A 22,133-nucleotide genomic window follows, 5' to 3' on the forward strand; every position below is an offset into this window, starting at 1 on the left:
AGTCATTGACGTCTGTCTATTCAAGAGTACACGTGTATGATTTTTATCGTGACTAGCGTGAGCGGGTAAGCTTCCTTTCGAGAATGAGCTGTTATCACTGTGAACAATGTTAAATTATTCTTCAGATGACCAGTTTATTTTTTAAAAACAACTAATTTTTTTATTTTAAAAAAATCATGCCGTTTTCGCATCAAAATCCAAGCCAAAATATCGTACTACAACATCAATCTCTTCCGCATTGCATTCAATAACATTAAAATATTTAAATAAGCTATGGTAATTTTAACATGTTGGCATCATCCAGCTTTTTGATTGGTTAATTAGCGATTTGACCTATTTGACCTAAGAGAACATGGCGGATATCCTACAGCATCAAACGTTTATACAAGACCGGAATCATTCGCTTACGATGAAACTAAGTTGACTTTTATTTGTATTTCATAACCATTCAACAAATTTATTTTGTGTACATTATTATAATCACTGCTGAGTACAGTAATAATCAATAATTCAGAAACGCAGCATGTCGAGATTTTTGTGTTCGTTTTTATTTGAAACTTCGTTTATTTAGAATATATTTTCGTTACCAATAAAATAAAAATCTCTCAGTCAATCAGAAACCCGGATTCATGCCGTCGAGGAAGGTCCCGTTTGAACGCTCACATCGTTTTTTTTTTCGTTTGGGGGAAAACTAAAACTGGTCGCAATTTTCGAATAAGAATGAGTCGGCAATCTTTAGTGGAGTCGAAAATTTGGAGTTAAATAAAACACCGAAACCCGGCAAATAAATAGGCGGACGAATTTTTAGAGGGGTCGAAATTTTGGAGTTTTCACGGTACTAATTATTCCATTTCAATGAAACTTAGTACAAAGATGCTCTAGGACAATGTACAAACCTAATTAGTTTGGGGTAAAAATCTGTTCATATTAATTCCCTAATAAGCATAATAATTCATAATTTTTTGGTTCTAATCACATTTCAATTAAACTTGGAGACATAGATTTTCTGTTACATTGCGCAGACCTCATTAGTTTTACACTCAAATCGGGTCATATTAATTTTCTGATTTGCATAATTAGTTTTCAGCTAAGTAATTTTGAATTATATTTAATGTGTCTCCAATACTCTCAGCACATGGGAGTTCTTTCTAAGCTTTCTTTGATTTTTTCGAGCGATAATTTAATAGCAATTAAACAAATTTCAATCGTTGGCGTATGTAAGGGCTGGATCACTTACTTTCAAGGGCTCAAAGTCCGGACGAACATTAAACTACGATGTTTTTATTTATCTGTTCTAGGTATGTTGTACAGACTTTTCAGTTGTACTGTTTTGATGATTTAATTTCAAGAATCTGTCAAGGAAACAGTCTGTTGTTACTTTACATCTTCACGTAGGTTTAATTAAGCAGATTTTACTTGTCAGCGAAAATAGCGAAATTTGCCCATTGCGTCAAGAAGATCTAACCCGATTTGCTGCACTGAGGTTAATTGCGGTTTTTAATACTCCATCGCTAATGACACTAATTACCAAGAATAAAAAAAAACAAGTGAAATTAAGTCGCATTGGGGAAAAAAAAACCATAAGAAAATCAAAGCAAAAATTATTCAGATGCAGACGAGACAAACCCCGACCTCTAGAAATACCTCATTCATAGAGTGCTCATTAGTGCCCTTTGTTTACAAGTATAGTGTCCTTGCATGTTTTTCAAAATGCCCATATCAAAATCATGTGTTTCCATATACAGTATGTCATAGATTCTCAGACATCTTGATCAATTTTATTGATGGATTGACCTACATTCAATTACATTCACTTATTAGGCAAAGCCTATACCTTTATAATACATGCCATGCTACACAGGGGAGCTATTTACAGCTTAACCATGATTGACCTTTGTCACCTATTCCCCTACCAGCGTGAATAACAGCACTAATACCAAATTGGGCCAGGGCCGTTAAACAACAGTTCGGGTTTTAAAAACAATAAAATGGGACCAAGAAATCGCAGATTTTTCGGCAGTTTTTTATGGTGTTATTTAAATCTTTTCTGATGCCTAAAAGTTTAGCCGTAGTCAATGACGCATATTCAAAAGTATTGATGTTTATTGCGATTAGCGTGAATTTTATTTTTTTCATGTTATTTTAATCATTACTAGGTGATAATCAACAATGGCTGGATAACGAACCATGGCTGGATTGCGCTACCGCAATCATTTGCTACCAAGTAATGCAGTTGGGTTCGTTTTTATTTGAAACATCTTTTAGAATATACTTCCGTTATAAAATGAAACAAAATAATTGTATTTGGCGCACGAGGTTCGTTAATGTGATTCTTTGAAAGAAAGATGTGCGGTCTACTTTTTAATCCAGCAAGAACAGAATGTATAAAATTTAATAAATCGCAATAGTCTCATTCGTTTTGGGTGGTCTAACTGCCGGCGTAGGTGGATTTTTCAATGGAAATATAAGCCCCTGAAAGTATTTTATGATCATTTTTTGAAAATTTGAACCCTAAATAAGGGCCCAGCAGCCGTGAAACCGCCCAGAGCAATTTTTTGGATGGGCGAATTTACAGCAGAATCCGGTATTTGTTCCCCGGTAACTATAATCAAGTAATACAAATGGTGTCACTATGCAATATTTTTGCTGTAACTTTACATTTACAAAACATTTAAGTCTGTTCCATAAGAAAGTATCCCAATTTTCTGCCTAAACATGTTTTCAACGAAAGATTTCAATAGGTAGGTAACAAATACAACATATTTGAGGAAGCCACGACATTGCACTTTTTAACGTTATCCGATATTATAGTCTAAAAATGATCTTCTGAATAGTTGCCTAAATATGGGTGCCTAACTTAGACTTTATTAGACATTTTTAGACGATAATATCGGTCTCTTTAGGTAACTATTGGGACAGTTTGAAGCCTCACTGATCACTGCGTGTCCCGGAATCTATTGGGTCGCTATCGCATGTATTATGTCTCTCACCCCTTGGTTATTATCACCATTTTCGTCGCCGGAGGGATTCACGTCCCAAATTTTGGTTCCTGGTCACCTCTAATAAACTACATAACTAACAGCTTGGTTGAACTGATGATAAGCAAACAATCATGGTAGATTGGCCCTGACCTTCTCTCGATCAGAAACGCAAGGGAGATAAGACTCGATTTTCTCAATCTGATTAAAATCTGATGTAGTGTACGGGCTTTAATTATTTTGCCTATAAACTTATTTTAATTTTATTTTTGATTACTTTTGTTATTAATGCCCTTTTATTTTATTATTTTACTTTGATTTTGATTTTGTGATTTTTTTAATTCTGCCCTACCTACCTACATCTGATCCGACGCCTATGTAAGTCCCGTTCAAATCTCGCGTAAGTAACAGCCAATCACAGCCCCCCTTTTATACAGGCTGTCGGTTGCTTACTTTTCAGTGTAGCGATACTCTACGGGCAATCTTTCTGTACATTATATTTTGCCCACTTGAATAAACCATTAATAGAAAATTGCTAGTATATTTTTATTTGCAAAAGAAATTCCTCAGCATTTTACAATTTTTGTCATTACATTGAATATTTTTTTCACTTCCAACAAATGTGTACACTTCCAGATACATCTTCGCCAGCCAAGGTTCGTTCATTCAGTCATCGCTTCAATTTTACATCACTGAGCATAATTATCTAGAATGGAAGCAAAAAAATACGTAAATCGTAATGATTAGAACACTGTAAACAGCTATAGTAAACAATGCAAACTGATTTTAAATTGTATAACGGTCACCGGCCCACGGCATCGACGCAGAAAATTGGAGCAAACAAATATTTCCTGATCGATTGCGATGTGTTCCAAATAAAAAATATTTTATTCCAGTCCAAATCAGCTCAATTACTTTAATAAAGAGTTATTGTATAATGTACAAAATGTTGATACAATTTGATGAATATTTACAGCTACGGCTTCAATACCGTAGACGATGTTGGCCCGATCTTCAACAAAACATCACCCGTCTCCAGGGCAGGCGACTGGAAAAAGACACTGGTGTTCGGTCGAAACGATGGAAAAAAAATCGTCACTCCCAGAATAACTATGCAAAATAACGATCTAAAGTCGAACCATTCGAGCCACAATATTAACATAAAAATGACTTTCGTTGCATTTGACAATGATAAACTTACCGTAAAGCCGTGTTATTCTCGGTCGCTAACGTCGGTATAATCCGCTATTTTATTTGAGTTATAAATAAATAAACGCTGCTCAGACTGATAAGTATGATATATTGAAGATAATATTTGGTAATCGTAGTCCTAAATAACTATTAAAAATAGCTAGACACACTTGCTTCTATGCTATCCATAAAGAGTGGTACGTTATCACACTTGCTTCTATGTTATCGATAAAGAGCCATTGCTCGAAACGTCTAGCTATTTTTAATAGTTATTTAGAACTACGATTACCAAATATTATCTTCAATTTTATTTGAGTGTTTGCCACCCGACTCCGCCCGGTGACGTCATCATGTGCGCTATAGAAGGAGGTCTGTGATTCGTTGACTAAAATCGTCGATAGTGGGTCTCGTTGAAATCTCGTTACATAGGCATCGGCTCAGATGTAGGTAGGGCGGAATTAAAAAAATCACAAAATCAAAATCAAAGTAAAATAATAAAATAAAATAAAATAAAATAAAATAAAAGGGCATTAATAACAAAAGTAATAAAAAATAAAATTAAAATAAATTTATAGCCAAAATAATTAAAGCCCGTACACTACATCAGATTTTAATCAGATTGCGATTTTCTTAGATGCACTTCGTTTAGATCAGACGGTTTCTTTTCTTTCAGGTTCGTTGTTGTTTTTGATGAATTTAGAACACGTTGAAGCCAAAAATTGTAACAATAATGTTCACGTCGCTGTACGTCCGCTTGTTAGCTCCGCTGTCAACTTTGTCGAGCGGAGCTTATCATATGACTGATTGTCCGTCGTCCGTGTCAATGTTTTACTTTTTCGACTTCTTCTTGAAAACTACAAGCCTGAATGTGTTGATACTTGGTGTATATGTACCTTGGGTAGACCTCTCTCAGATTTGTTCATTTCATGATGATATCTTCAATTCTCTAATTTTTATGAATATTTTTGTAATTTTTGGTAAAAAGTGATATTTTCGACTTCTTGTTAAAAACCGCAAGTCCGATTGCTTTGATATTACATATATAGGTACTACATGTGGACCTCTCTCAGATTTGTTTATTTCGTGATGATATCTTCAATTCTCTAATTTTGGTGAATATTTTTGTCATTTTTGGTAAAAAGTGATATTTTCGACTTCTTGTTAAAAAGCGCAAGTCCAATTGCTTTGATATTAAATATATAGGTACTACATGTGGACCTCTCTCAGATTTGTTCATTTTGTAATGATATCTTTAATTCTCTAATTTTGGTGAATATTTTTGTCATTTTTGGTAAAAAGTGATATTTTCGACTTCTTGTTAAAAACCGCAAGTCCAATTGCTTTGATATTACATGTATATATACTACATGTGGACCTCTCTCAGATTTGTTCATTTTGTAATGATGTCTTCAATTCTCTAATTTTGGTGAGTATTTTTGTCATTTTTGGTAAAAAGTGATATTTTTGACTCCTTGTTAAAAACCCCAAGTCCAGTTGCTTTGATATTACATATATAGGTCCTACACGTGGATCTCTTTCAGATTTGTTAATTTCGTGGTGATATCTTCAATTATCTAATTTTGGTGAATATTTTTGTCATTTTTGGTGAAAAATGATATTTTTGAATTCTTGTTGAAAACAGCAAGTCCCATTGCTTTGATACTATACATATTGTTCATTTTCTAATGATATCTTCTGTTCTTTAATTGAAATGTGCATTGCTAACAGCGGAGCTATCTCAGCCGAGAGGCTGCTTGTTCATTTTCTAATGATATCTTCAATTCTCTAATTTGATATTTTCGACTTTTTGTTAAAAAACGCTAGTCCATCTGCTTTGATATTACATATATAGGTACTACATGAGGACCTCTCTCAGATTTGTTCATTTTGTAATGATATCTTTAATTCTCTAATTTTGGTGAATATTTTTGTCATTTTTGGTAAAAAGTGATATTTTCAACTTCTTGTTAAAAACCGCAAGTCTAATTGCTTTGATATTACATATGTAGGTATTACATGTGGACTTCTCTCAGATTTGTTCATTTTGTAATGATATCTTTAATTTTCTAATTTTGGTGAGTATTTTTGTCATTTTTGGTAAAAAATGATACTTTCAACTTCTTGTTAAAAACCGCAAGTCCAATTGCTTTGATGTTACATATGTAGGTACTACATGTGGACCTCTCTAAGATTTGTTCTTTTTGTATTGATATCTTTAATTCTCTAATTTTGGTGAATATTTTTGTCATTTTTAGTAAAAAGTTAAAAGCCACAAGTTCAATTGCTTTGATATTACATATGTAGGTACTACATGTGGACCACTCTCAAATTTGTTCATTTCATGATGATATCTTTAATTCTCTAATTTTGATGAATATTTTTGTCATTTTTGGTAAAAAGTGATATTTTCGAATTGTTAAAAACCACAATCATTTATGGTGAAAAATGATATTTTTGAATTCTTGTTGAAAACAGCAAGTCCCATAGCATTGATACTATGCATATTGTTCATTTTCTAATGATATGTGTGCATTGCTGACAGCGGAACTATATCAGCCGAGAGACTGCTTGTTTTTACTACTCTGGCGTGTTCTGGGCTGTATATAACAGTCAGACACTGACAAGTAAGTAGGTTAGTACTAGTAAACAGCTCGGGACATAGTCAATATAGGAGTCTGAGTCAGTTAGGCCCTGAAAATAGCATCATTGCACAGTATTCCATTAATGAACGAAGTTCACATAACAATCTTATGCTTACAAACAATCCCATAATTATTGACAAGTTGTTAATACTACCTTAATACTAAAGAGATTTTTGGTATGTGTTGGTTCTTGGATATTTCAGCTTCGTCCTCCTGTACTTCATTTAGTAATTCGAACTTCCCAGATTGTGTGAAAACGGAGAGTTTCTCGATTTCAATATCGAAACCACCCTGGCTTAATTATTTGCTGGGGGACGACCGCTTAAGTACGTGCTCTGTAACTTGCAGCGCATGAACCTAAAAACGTTAGGTAATCAAATTCACAGGAAGTTGACAATCCCTAATATTGCTAAATCGCCAGTTGTAAACTTTATCAGGATTCCCGTATGAAGTTACACATCATTCTAGCAAGGAAAAATATTGATTACTTTTGTGCAGGTTATTTAATAAAATATGAAATAATTAATATTTCATTTTTGTTAGTATATCTTTATTTATTAAAATATGTTCACATTATATCTAATTGGGGTGGGTATTGCCAAGTAAGTTTATAAAATTATAAACAAATATTTTCGTAAATAACACTGACCGTGAAATACGCTTTTGAGAAGTATTACTGATGGAATATTTTATATTACCATTTCTTTCAATTTGAATTATTTGTATTGCAATGCATTAGTAATAATGTAAATATATATATATATATATATATATATACATTCCTTTATTTCATTTTGTATACAGTTTGTTACGTACTGGAAAATGGTTATGGGGATTATTAATTTTAATAAACAATATTCAACTATCCTTTGCAACACCAATAAGATCATAATGGTAATGTTTATTGCTCTTTGATACTAGAGGCATTATCAGAGCATGGGTCTTATTTTGGAACTCCTGCCAGGATGGTATTCCCAGAATAGCGTCAGTTGTTAAAGAAACATAAAACTTTAATTCTCAACAAGGATGAAAGGACCAGTTACTGAGACAAAGCCCTACTCCCTGCGAAACCCACCAAATACAAAACCCACTTACCGCGAAAGCCACTCACCGCGAAGCTACTAGTAAAAATAAATATTAAGAAAAAAAGGATTTATTTGAGTTGCATTGTTTGACTCCTTTGCAGTTAGTGTGTCTGTGTATGTGTGTCTGTCTGTTCCACTGATATCTCAAGAGCTGTACTAATGTGCAGATTTGATTAGTTTTTGATTGAAATCTGTGCATAATAATAACCTAATTTGCGTGCTGATTCACCAATTTTTAGCTGTTCCATGACTGTTCCACTGATATCTAAACAACCACTTTAATGGATTTTGGTTAAATTCAGTACATATATGCTCTGGGACAATGTGCAGACCTAAATTTAGGAAAAAAACATTTTATCATTAATCTGTCTTTTGAATTAAGATCTAGAATTTGCTTGTTTTGTTGTTGTATGCGACATAGTACAAGGATGATGCAGTATTAAAATATAAACTTGGTTGAATGCCTTGACCCTGACCATACTCATTTCAGTCACATGTCTTCCCACACTACATAATTTATCTTTGTGTTAACCCAGCAGATCAAGGTGTTTCTCGTAATTATTTAATAGCTGGTCTAGTGTTACGGTAATTTGGCAGTTGAATAGATGACAGCTGTTGCACAGAAACACTATTCTTTGTACAAATTGAACTAAAAACACTTTTGCCACTTTTTATTGGTAGTAAAATTTACTATCCTGAATGCAGGAAGTTCATGGCTACCCTACTATCAGTCATACTCATCCATTAAATTTCATATTCAATGAATGACTCTAATAAAACAATCCTAATTGATCTGTGTGCCTGACAATAAAACACTACTTATCATACTGCACAGGAAGCTGCTGCTAATAAAATCTGGGTATGCTGTTAAATGACTTCAAGTATATACATGTATCTATTGCTATACCACCTTGTGTTTAATTTTAGGATGGTGTGGTTAATAGCTCAGTAATATGCCATTATCAGCAGTATTTCTTTGTATGATTCACAAATATGCCTATGCATTTTATTGGTTTCTGTTAAATATTGATAATGGGTTGTTGAATGGTTTTACTAGGAATATGTTGGACATTAATTAATTCCCTATATAATTCCCTATATGAACTACAATCATTTATTAACTAATAATATTGCCAGAGAAGGTAAAAAAAGATAATACAAAACAAAACAAAAAGAGCAAAGAAAATAACAAACACAAAGCTTTAATTTAATTTTAAACACAGAAAGAAGATATTACTGTCTGGTATTTAAACTGGCCTTATGGGCAGTGACATATGTCTGCTACTCATAATGGAAATAAATTTACATGTGTCTCTGTCACTACAGGTTTTAAAATTATTACCGGTAGTCTCCCTTCTGACGCAGTCAAAAAACAAAAATTTGGGATGGATTTATCTACATACATACATACATACATGTATGGGTTAATCCATTCAGACCAGTGTCTCAGACATGTTTCAGCCAATCACCATCAAACTTCACACATTATCATTTGTTTTATGATTGAACCAGATCCCTGACATGTATATATGGATTTTGTTCAAAACTTACAATATATATTAGAAGCTGTAAAAATCCTGTTGAAAAGTGACAGTCACTGTTTTATATTTTGGTGTGTTTAAAGTTTTATTAAAATGTTTTAATAATAACAATTAATAATTTAATGTTAAATACTAAAAAAAAAATACTAATGCAACTCCAGCTGCAAACCTATGTACATTAAAAACATCATGCAGTTTACCTAGTTCAAAATGTACAACCAGGTTTGTTGGTCAAAGTTAGAAATCAATTTTGAAATAAATCGAAAAAAATCGCCATTTTGCCAGAAATATTAGCCAGATTTTATTTGGTGCAATACCCTGTCAATTTATTATAAGTTCAGTAGGTCACATTGGCTAGGTTACAAAAGAAACAAGATGCAGCACTGCCTAGAGCATTAATACTTGTTACCATGGAAACCCTCTTTCTTACAAGAAACTGACATGAATAATACTCAACAAATTGTAAAGTGACTGTAATAGTAAACATCCCTACTAAAATGAAATTATTCACAAATTATTATAGATTTATATATATTCAGTAAAATGTGTCCCCCTCCAAATGTGCTTAAACACATCGACAAACCATATAGCACTATATGCTGCCCATAATGAATGGAGTACAATTTGTGTGTCCTCCAATGTGTTAACACATTGACAACCATATAGCACTGTATGCTGCCCATAATGTATGGTATACAATTTGTGTGTCCTCCAATGTGTTAACACATTGACAACCATATAGCACTGTATGCTGCCCATAACGTATGGAGTACAATGTGTGTGTCCTCCAATGTGTTAACACATTGACAACCATATATATAGCACTGTATGCTGCCCATAATGAATGGAGTACAATGTGTGTGTCCTCCAATGTGTTAACACATTGACAATCATATAGCACTGTATGCTGCCCATAATGTATGGTGTACAATTTGTGTGTCCTCCAATGTGTTAACACATTGACAACTATATAGCACTGTATGCTGCCTATAATGTATGGTGTACAATTTGTGTGTCCTCCAATGTGTTAACACATTGACAACCATATAGCACTGTATGCTGCCCATAATGTATGGTGTACAATTTGTGTGTCCTCAGATGTGTTAACACATTGACAACCATATAGCACTGTATGCTGCCCATAATGAATGGAGTACAATTTGTGTGTCCTTCAATGTGTTAACACATTGACAACCATATAGCACTGTATGCTGCCCATAATATAAGGTGTACAATTTGTGTGTCCTCCAATGTGTTAACACATTGGCAACCATATAGCACAGTATGCTACCCATAATGTATGGAGTACAATGTGTGTGTCCTCAGATGTGTTAACACATTGACAACCATATAGCACTGTATGCTGCCCATAATGTATGGTGTACAATTTGTGTGTCCTCCAATGTGTTAACACATTGACAACTATATAGCACTGTATGCTGCCCATAATATAAGGTGTACAATTTGTGTGTCCTCAGATGTGTTAACACATTGACAACTATATAGCACTGTATGCTGCCCATAATATAAGGTGTACAATTTGTGTGTCCTTCAATGTGTTAACACATTGACAACTATATCGCATTGTATGCTGCCCATAATGTATGGTATAAAATTTGTGTGTCCTCCAATGTGTTAACACATTGACAACTATATAGCACTGTATGCTGCCCATAATATAAGGTGTACAATTTGTGTGTCCTCAGATGTGTTAACACATTGACAACTATATAGCACTGTATGCTGCCCATAATATAAGGTGTACAATTTGTGTGTCCTTCAATGTGTTAACACATTGACAACTATATCGCATTGTATGCTGCCCATAATGTATGGTGTACAATTTGTGTGTCCTCCAATGTGTTAACACATTGACAACCATATAGCACTGTATGCTGCCCATAATATAAGGTGTACAATTTGTGTGTCCTCAGATGTGTTAACACATTGACAACTATATAGCACTGTATGCTGCCCATAATATAAGGTGTACAATTTGTGTGTCCTCCAATGTGTTAACACATTGACAACTATATAGCACTGTATGCTGCCCATAATATAAGGTGTACAATTTGTGTGTCCTCAGATGTGTTAACACATTGACAACTATATAGCACTGTATGCTGCCCATAATATAAGGTGTACAATTTGTGTGTCCTCCAATGTGTTAACACATTGACAACCATATAGCACTGTATGCTGCTCATAATATAAGGTGTACAATTTGTGTGTCCTCAGATGTGTTAACACATTGACAACCATATAGCACTGTATGCTGCCCATAATATAAGGTGTATAATTTGTGTGTCCTCAGATGTGTTAACACATTGACAACCATATAGCACTGTATGCTGCCCATAATATAAGGTGTACAATTTGTGTGTCCTCCAATGTGTTAACACATTGACAACTATATAGCACTGTATGCTGCCCATAATATAAGGTGTACAATTTGTGTGTCCTCAGATGTGTTAACACATTGACAACCATATAGCACTGTATGCTGCCCATAATATAAGGTGTATAATTTGTGTGTCCTCAGATGTGTTAACACATTGACAACCATATAGCACTGTATGCTGCCCATAATATAAGGTGTACAATTTGTGTGTCCTCCAATGTGTTAACACATTGACAACTATATAGCACTGTATGCTGCCCATAATATAAGGTGTACAATTTGTGTGTCCTCCAATGTGTTAACACATTGACAACCATATAGCACTGTATGCTGCCCATAATATATGGTGTACAATTTGTGTGTCCTCAGATGTGTTAACACATTGACAACCATATAGCACTGTATGCTGCCCATAATATAAGGTGTATAATTTGTGTGTCCTCAGATGTGTTAACACATTGACAACCATATAGCACTGTATGCTGCCCATAATGTATGGAGTACAATTTGTGTGTCCTCAGATGTGTTAACACATTGACAACCATATAGCACTGTATGCTGCCCATAATGTATGGTGTACAATTTGTGTGTCCTCAGATGTGTTAACACATTGACAACCATATAGCACTGTATGCTACCCATAATGTATGGAGTACAATTTGTGTGTCCTCAGATGTGTTAACACATTGACAACCATATAGCACTGTATGCTACCCATAATGTATGGAGTACAATTTGTGTGTCCTCAGATGTGTTAACACATTGACAACCATATAGCACTGTATGCTACCCATAATGTATGGTATACAATTTGTGTGTCCTCAGATGTGTTAACACATTGACAACCATATAGCACTGTATGCTGCCCATAATGTATGGAGTATAATTTGTGTGTCCTCAGATGTGTTAACACATTGACAACCATATAGCACTGTATGCTGCCCATAATATATGGTGTACAATTTGTGTGTCCTTCAATGTGTTAACACATTGACAACCATATAGCACTGTATGCTGCCTATAATGTATGGAGTACAATGTGTGTGTCCTCAGATGTGTTAACACATTGACAACCATATAGCACTGTATGCTGCCCATAATATAAGGTGTACAATTTGTGTGTCCTTCAATGTGTTAACACATTGACAACTATATCGCATTGTATGCAGCTCATAATATAAGGTGTACAATTTGTGTGTCCTCCAATGTGTTAACACATTGACAACCATATAGCACTGTATGCTGCCCATAATATAAGGTGTACAATTTGTGTGTCCTTCAATGTGTTACCATATTGACAACCATATAGCACTGTATGCTGCCCATAATATAAGGTGTACAATTTGTGTGTCCTCAGATGTGTTAACACATTGACAACCATATAGCACTGTATGCTGCCCATAATATAAGGTGTACAATTTGTGTGTCCTTCAATGTGTTAACACATTGACAACTATATCGCATTGTATGCAGCTCATAATATAAGGTGTACAATTTGTGTGTCCTCCAATGTGTTAACACATTGACAACCATATAGCACTGTATGCTGCCCATAATATAAGGTGTACAATTTGTGTGTCCTTCAATGTGTTACCATATTGACAACCATATAGCACTGTATGCTGCCCATAATGTATGGTGTACAATTTGTGTGTCCTCAGATGTGTTAACACATTGACAACCATATAGCACTGTATGCTGCCTATAATGTATGGTGTACAATTTGTGTGTCCTCAGATGTGTTAACACATTGACAACCATATAGCACTGTATGCTGCCCATAATGTATGGTGTACAATTTGTGTGTCCTCAGATGTGTTAACACATTGACAACCATATAGCACTGTATGCTGCCCATAATGTATGGTGTACAATTTGTGTGTCCTCAGATGTGTTAACACATTGACAACCATATAGCACTGTATGCTGCCCATAATGTATGGTGTACAATTTGTGTGTCCTCAGATGTGTTAACACATTGACAACCATATAGCACTGTATGCTGCCTATAATGTATGGTGTACAATTTGTGTGTCCTCAGATGTGTTACCATATTGACAACCATATAGCACTGTATGCTGCCCATAATGTATGGTGTACAATTTGTGTGTCCTCAGATGTGTTAACACATTGACAACCATATAGCACTGTATGCTGCCTATAATGTATGGAGTACAATTTGTGTGTCCTCCAATGTGTTAACACATTGACAACCATATAGCACTGTATGCTGCCCATAATGTATGGTGTACAATTTGTGTGTCCTCAGATGTGTTAACACATTGACAACCATATAGCACTGTATGCTGCCTATAATGTATGGAGTACAATTTGTGTGTCCTCCAATGTGTTAACACATTGACAACCATATAGCACTGTATGCTGCCCATAATGTATGGTGTACAATTTGTGTGTCCTCAGATGTGTTAACACATTGACAACCATATAGCACTGTATGCTGCCTATAATGTATGGAGTACAATTTGTGTGTCCTCCAATGTGTTAACACATTGACAACCATATAGCACTGTATGCTGCCCATAATATAAGGTGTACAATTTGTGTGTCCTTCAATGTGTTACCATATTGACAACCATATAGCACTGTATGCTGCCCATAATGTATGGTGTACAATTTGTGTGTCCTCAGATGTGTTAACACATTGACAACCATATAGCACTGTATGCTGCCTATAATGTATGGAGTACAATTTGTGTGTCCTCCAATGTGTTAACACATTGACAACCATATAGCACTGTATGCTGCCCATAATATAAGGTGTACAATTTGTGTGTCCTTCAATGTGTTACCATATTGACAACCATATAGCACTGTATGCTGCCCATAATGTATGGTGTACAATTTGTGTGTCCTCAGATGTGTTAACACATTGACAACCATATAGCACTGTATGCTGCCCATAATGAATGGAGTACAATTTGTGTGTCCTCCAATGTGTTAACACATTGACAACCATATAGCACTGTATGCTACCCATAATAGGATAGGATATTTTATTTGTAACGTACACAAAAACAATGCTTGAGTAAAGTCCAACGTAAGAAACATACAGTATCACAACTAATCTAAAATAATTTTAAAATCTGAAAAACAAAATTAGCTAAAATACTACAAATATATTTGTCTACACTAGAGAAAACATTAATAAACAATTCTCCATTTGGTAATGTTTGATAGTCAGGTGAGTATTTGAACAATGTATAGAGGAATTTTTTTCTGTGTTCAGAAAAACTGTCACAATGAAAAAAGTAATGTTTTTCATCACCCACATCTTTAGAGTCACATTTGTTACATACCCTGTCAATTTTATTTATTCCCCTGTGACGACCTATTTCAATTGGCAAGAAGTGGGCTGAAATACGAAATTTGGTTAATGCTACTCTGTGTTTTTTGTTTTTTATATCATCCAAGTATTTTTCAAATTTATAATTATTTTTGAATGTTTTATAAGTACTTAGTTTATTATGACCAGTTTTGTTCAACTGACTTTCCACATTTGTTGAGTAAATTTGGTTTAACCTTTCTTTAAACAGATTGCAAAAATTTGCCTGATTAGTATCCGTGTTTGTCATATTTGTAATTTGTAGAAGTTTTTGGACAAATTTATACCAGGGATCGTATTTAAACCCACTACTTTCTTTAAAAGCAGCTTCGATAATTATGTTGTTTGTTTTCTTACATGACAACCTTTGATAAAATTTTATGACAGTAGTACAAACATCAATCACAAGTGGGAAACGACCTAGTTCACCTCTACAAGCAATATTCGATGCTTTCCTATGTACTTCCAAAACTCTCTTACAAAACTTTATATGAAGTTTTTCTGGTAATATTTTGTCAGAGAATAGCTTTGATACAAAAACAGTATTATCAATCTCTGATTTGCTATTGCCAGTTCCACTAAATAGATTAGTCAGAAAACTACCCCAGACTTCTGACCCATAAAGAATAACTGGTTTAATAACAGAATCAAACAGTTTACAGGCTAGACTCACTGAATGACATTCATTTGAATCCCAAAGCATTTTATACATTTTAATATAAGGTGTACAATTTGTGTGTCCTTCAATGTGTTAACACATTGACAACCATATAGCACTGTATGCTACCCATAATGAATGGAGTACAATTTGTGTGTCTTCCAATGTGTTAACACATTGACAACCATATAGCACTGTATGCTACCCATAATGTATAGAGTACAATTTGTGTGTCCTCCAATGTGTTACCACATTGACAACCATATAGCACTGTATGCTACCCATAACATATGGAGTATAATTTGTGTGTCCTCCAATGTGTTAACACATTGACAACCATATAGCACTGTATGCTGCCCATAATGTATGGAGTACAATTTGTGTGTCCTCCAATGTGTTAACACATTGACAACCATATAGCACTGTATGCTACCCGTAATGTATGGTGTACAATTTGTGTGTCCTCCAATGTGTTAACACATTGACAACCATATAGCACAGTATGCTGCCCATAATGTATGGAGTACAATTTGTGTGTCCTCAGATGTGTTAACACATTCACAACCATATAGCACTGTATGCTGCCCATAATATAAGGTGTACAATTTGTGTGTCCTCCAATGTGTTAACACATTGACAACCATATAGCACTGTATGCTACCCATAACCTATGGAGTACAATTTGTGTGTCCTCCAATGTGTTAACACATTGACAACCATATAGCACTGTATGCTACCCATAACATATGGAGTATAATTTGTGTGTCCTCAGATGTGTTAACACATTGACAACCATATAGCACAGTATGCTACCCATAATCTATGGAGTACAATTTGTGTGTCCTTCAATGTGTTAACACATTGACAACCATATAGCACTGTATGCTGCCCATAATGAATGGAGTACAATTTGTGTGTCCTCCAATGTGTTAACACATTGACAACCATATAGCACTGTATGCTGCCCATAATGTATGGAGTACAATTTGTGTGTCCTCAGATGTGTTAACACATTGACAACCATATAGCACTGTATGCTACCCATAATCTATGGAGTACAATTTGTGTGTCCTTCAATGTGTTAACACATTGACAACCATATAGCACTGTATGCTGCCCATTTTGATTATGGCAAACTGTTTTGTTTATAATTCCCCACTGAACTCAAAACACTGCAATCCTGACTTTTTTGAACACTTGGAGAAGGACATATCTAAATTCTCACAGTTTGGTAACATTGTCATTCTAGGAGACTTTAACAGTAGAACTGGTATGTTAAAGGATTATGCTGATTTTGATGATACATTTTTACCATTACCATTTTCACCAGATAATAATGACACAATAACAGTTCATAACAATCGAGATACTACAGTCAATGCATACGGTAAAGCTTTAATTGACCTTTGCAAAAATTGTGATATGAGGATACTGAATGGCAGAATGCCAGGAGATTGTAGTGGTAACATAACATGTTACCATTACAATGGAGTAAGCACAGTTGATTACGCCCTGTCGTCTTGTGATATTATTGATTATTTTGATTATTTTAAAATCCATGATTTTACTTATCTTTCAGACCATTGCCAGATTTCTTGCCAACTTAAATTAAATAAGATAATTAAATTACATAAAACTAATAACAATGATTTACATAATCTACCTAAAAGCTGGGTCTGGGATAAACTTTCAGTTTTTAATTACCAGGATAACCTTGCTTCAACACATAGTCAACATAAAATAAATTCCTTCTTAACTAACAAATATACATTAGATAGTAAGGGAATAAATGATGCAGTAAATAATTTGAATTCATTAATTACTGAGTCTGCAGACAGAACATTTAACAAGAAGTTTAATAAAAATAAGAAGCAGAAACCTAAAAAGAAAAAAATGGTTTGACAAAGACTGCATGGTACTCAAAAAAGATCTTGTTAAAACAGCCCAATTAGTTAATAAATTTCCTTTTGATACTAGGTTGAGAGACTTATTTTATAGAAGAAAAAAGAAATTTAAAAAACTAATTAAATTAAAGAAAAAACAAGAAGAAAACTTAATTGTGAATAAACTTATTAACTTAAATAATACTAACCCTAATCAATTTTGGAAAGTTATTAATCAATTAAGAGAATCAACTCATGAACAGGCAAGCCATATTTCACCAGAGGAATGGAATAGGTATTACAGTAAATTAAATGCCTGTGAGACCAATAACAGTTATCATAATAACATAATTTCTGAAATTACATCACTTGAAAATAGGGAACCTTTAGCAACTAAATTGAATAGCACAATTACAGATGAAGAAATTAAATTAGCTATTAAAAAACTTAAGTCAAAAAAGGCAGCAGGGTATGATGGATACTGTCCAGAATTATTGAAACAAAGTTCAGACTTCCTGATTAAACCACTACAAAAACTTTACAACCTCATCTTGGATTCAGGTATTTACCCAGATATCTGGAACATCAGTATCATATCACATATTTTTAAGAAGGGAGATAGAGCAGAGCCTGGTAAATATAGGGGAATATCTGTTTCCAGTTGTGTGGGTAAGACATTTTGTGTTATTATGAATAATAGAATTCAACAGTTTATGGACAAAAACAATATTTTACATTCCAACCAAGCTGGCTTTCGAAAAGGTTTTCGCACCACTGATCATATTTTCACTCTAAAAACAATTGTACATAAGTATCTAAAGCAAAATGGAAGACTATACACTTGTTTCATAGACTTCCAGAAAGCTTTCGATACTGTTTGGAGAAATGGTTTATTTTACAAACTTCTGAACAGTGGTATAGACGGGAAAATTTGTAATATTATTAAATATATGTACTTAAATACAAAGGCCTGCATACGATTTGGAAACAAGACTTCTTCTGTTTTTGAGACAACTAAGGGAGTAAAACAAGGCTGTGTAATCAGCCCTATGCTTTTTAACATCTATATTAATGACTTAAATGATGTATTACAGGATAGTTCAATAGACCATGTTTCACTAAATGACACTAAAATTAGCTCATTCTTCTACGCAGATGACCTAGTTTTACTTTCCACAACAAACAATGGTCTTCAAAAAGCATTAGATATTTTATCAGACTATTGTTCTAATTGGAAACTTAGTGTCAATTTAACAAAAACAAAAATTGTTATTTTCAGAAAAAGAGGTTTAAAAACACATGATAAATTCCTATATCTTGGAAATCATATCAACTGTGTTAACTCCTATAATTACTTAGGTGTTACAATGCAGTCCAATGGGAAATTTACTGAAGCCAGACAAAACATGGCAGATAAAGCCAACAGAGCCTTATATGCAATGTTAAGACACATTCCACCTGAATGCAACTGTAAAACATTTATCTATCTGTTCAGAACATGTATTCTTCCAGTACTCATTTATGGTTCAGAAATTTGGGGAATTGAAGTTTTGGATGAAAACAAATGGGACAAAACTACAAGTGAAAAACTACATTTGAAATTCTGTAGAAATATTCTAGGCCTAAATAAATTTGGTGCAAATTTAGCTTGTAGGGCAGAGTTGGGCTGTTTCCCATTACTAATAGACACCAAGAAAAACCTTATCAAGTATTGGTTACGTATACAAATGCTTCCAGATAAATGTCTTACAAAACAAGCATATTATGAACAAATGAAATTCAATTTACCATGGTGTTCATCGGTTCAGAATTTAGTTATTGACTCAAGAATTCAAACTAGTAAAACAGATTTGAATATAAAGAACATTGATAAGACTTTAAAAGAAAACTATATTACATTTTGGAAACAGAATGTCAATCAAGAAAACACAAAACTAAGAACATATGCAAAATTCAAAAACACTTATAATTTTGAGTCATACTTAAATTGTCTTCCGAAAAAACATCAAGTCTGCATGTCACGCTTCCGAACAAGTAACCATTGTTTGGCTATTGAAAAAGGAAGGCACACACAGCCAAAAACTCCCATTGAAAAAAGAATTTGTAATTTATGTTCCCAAAATAAAATAGAAGATGAAGTTCACACTTCCTTTTAGAATGTGATCGGTACAAATATATTAGACATGAATTGCTCACAGAAATTACATTAACTAATGCAGGAGATAAATTGAGTAATTTTATATTTTTGGTGAGCAACAAGGACTCCAAGGCAATTAAATGTATGGGGACCTATCTACTTAAAGCCATGGAGTACAGAAAACTTTAACGTATCTATTTATATTGTATTGTAATTGTGTTGTGTATGGATATATTTATTGCTTTTTACCAAAAGAAATATTGTAATTTCTAAGGATGCAATAAAATTTGATTATTATTATTATTATAACCATACTCTAGCACCAGCCTTAGCTGTCTTCTTAAAAAACAGCTATGGAACAAAACAGCAACAACTATCAGTTTATTAGGCCACATTTTGTGTTCATTCCATATTCTGTATTCACCATTGGCCCATAACGTATGGAGTACAATTTGTGTGTCCTCCAATGTGTTAACACATTGACAACCACATAGCACTGTATGCTGCCCATAATGTATGGAGTACAATTTGTGTGTCCTCCAATGTGTTAACACATTGACAATCATATAGCACTGTATGTTACCCATAACGTATGGAGTACAATTTGTGTGTCCTCCAATGTGTTAACACATTGACAACCATATAGCACTGTATGCTGCCCATAATATAAGGTGTACAATTTGTGTGTCCTCCAATGTGTTAACACATTGACAACCATATAGCACTGTATGCTGCCCATAATATAAGGTGTACAATTTGTGTGTCCTCCAATGTGTTAACACATTGACAACCATATAGCACTGTATGCTACCCATAATATAAGGTGTACAATTTGTGTGTCCTCCAATGTGTTAACACATTGACAACCATATAGCATTGTATGCTGCCCATAATATATGGTGTACAATTTGTGTGTCCTCCAATGTGTTAACACATTGACAACCATATAGCACTGTATGTTACCCATAACGTATGGAGTACAATTTGTGTGTCCTCCAATGTGTTAACACATTGACAACCATATAGCACTGTATGCTGCCTATAATGTATGGAGTACAATTTGTGTGTCCTCCAATGTGTTAACACATTGACAATCATATAGCACTGTATGCTGCCCATAATATAAGGTGTACAATTTGTGTGTCCTCCAATGTGTTAACACATTGACAACCATATAGCACTGTATGCTGCCCATAATGTATGGTGTACAATTTGTGTGTCCTCCAATGTGTTAACACATTGACAACTATATAGCACTGTATGCTGCCTATAATGTATGGTGTACAATTTGTGTGTCCTCCAATGTGTTAACACATTGACAACCATATAGCACTGTATGCTGCCCATAATATATGGTGTACAATTTGTGTGTCCTCAGATGTGTTAACACATTGACAACCATATAGCACTGTATGCTGCCTATAATGTATGGAGTACAATTTGTGTGTCCTCCAATGTGTTAACACATTGACAACCATATAGCACTGTATGCTGCCCATAATATATGGTGTACAATTTGTGTGTCCTCAGATGTGTTAACACATTGACAACCATATAGCACTGTATGCTGCCTATAATGTATGGAGTACAATTTGTGTGTCCTCCAATGTGTTAACACATTGACAACCATATAGCACTGTATGCTGCCCATAATATATGGTGTACAATTTGTGTGTCCTCAGATGTGTTAACACATTGACAACCATATAGCACTGTATGCTGCCCATAATATATGGTGTACAATTTGTGTGTCCTCAGATGTGTTAACACATTGACAACCATATAGCACTGTATGCTGCCCATAATATATGGTGTACAATTTGTGTGTCCTCAGATGTGTTAACACATTGACAAACATATAGCACTGTATGCTGCCTATAATGTATGGTGTACAATTTGTGTGTCCTCCAATGTGTTAACACATTGACAACCATATAGCACTGTATGCTGCCCATAATATATGGTGTACAATTTGTGTGTCCTCAGATGTGTTAACACATTGACAACCATATAGCACTGTATGCTGCCCATAATATATGGTGTACAATTTGTGTGTCCTCAGATGTGTTAACACATTGACAAACATATAGCACTGTATGCTGCCTATAATGTATGGTGTACAATTTGTGTGTCCTCCAATGTGTTAACACATTGACAATCATATAGCACTGTATGCTGCCCATAATATATGGAGTATAATTTGTGTGTCCTCAGATGTGTTAACACATTGACAACCATATAGCACTGTATGCTACCCATAATGTATGGTGTACA

At 34.2% G+C, this 22,133-nt stretch overlaps 1 protein-coding gene and 1 long non-coding RNA gene across 2 annotated transcripts in view; one reads left to right on the plus strand and one right to left on the minus strand.

The window, feature by feature from the left end:
- The window catches only part of LOC102808402 (spermatogenesis-associated protein 20-like), a 205,716-nt gene that overhangs the window by 174,928 nt on the left and 8,655 nt on the right, over positions 1-22,133 (plus strand). The gene's annotated exons all lie outside the window — the stretch shown is intronic.
- Positions 3,511-4,424, minus strand: LOC146740174 (uncharacterized). Its single transcript, XR_014930120.1, has 2 exons — positions 4,180-4,424; positions 3,511-3,684 (listed from the first exon to the last, which is right to left on the minus strand). It is a non-coding gene; the product is annotated as an uncharacterized LOC146740174 (long non-coding RNA).

This window comes from Saccoglossus kowalevskii, chromosome 8, assembly GCF_978046115.1.
Source record: "Saccoglossus kowalevskii chromosome 8, keSacKowa6.1, whole genome shotgun sequence".
Lineage (NCBI taxonomy): Eukaryota > Metazoa > Hemichordata > Enteropneusta > Harrimaniidae > Saccoglossus > Saccoglossus kowalevskii.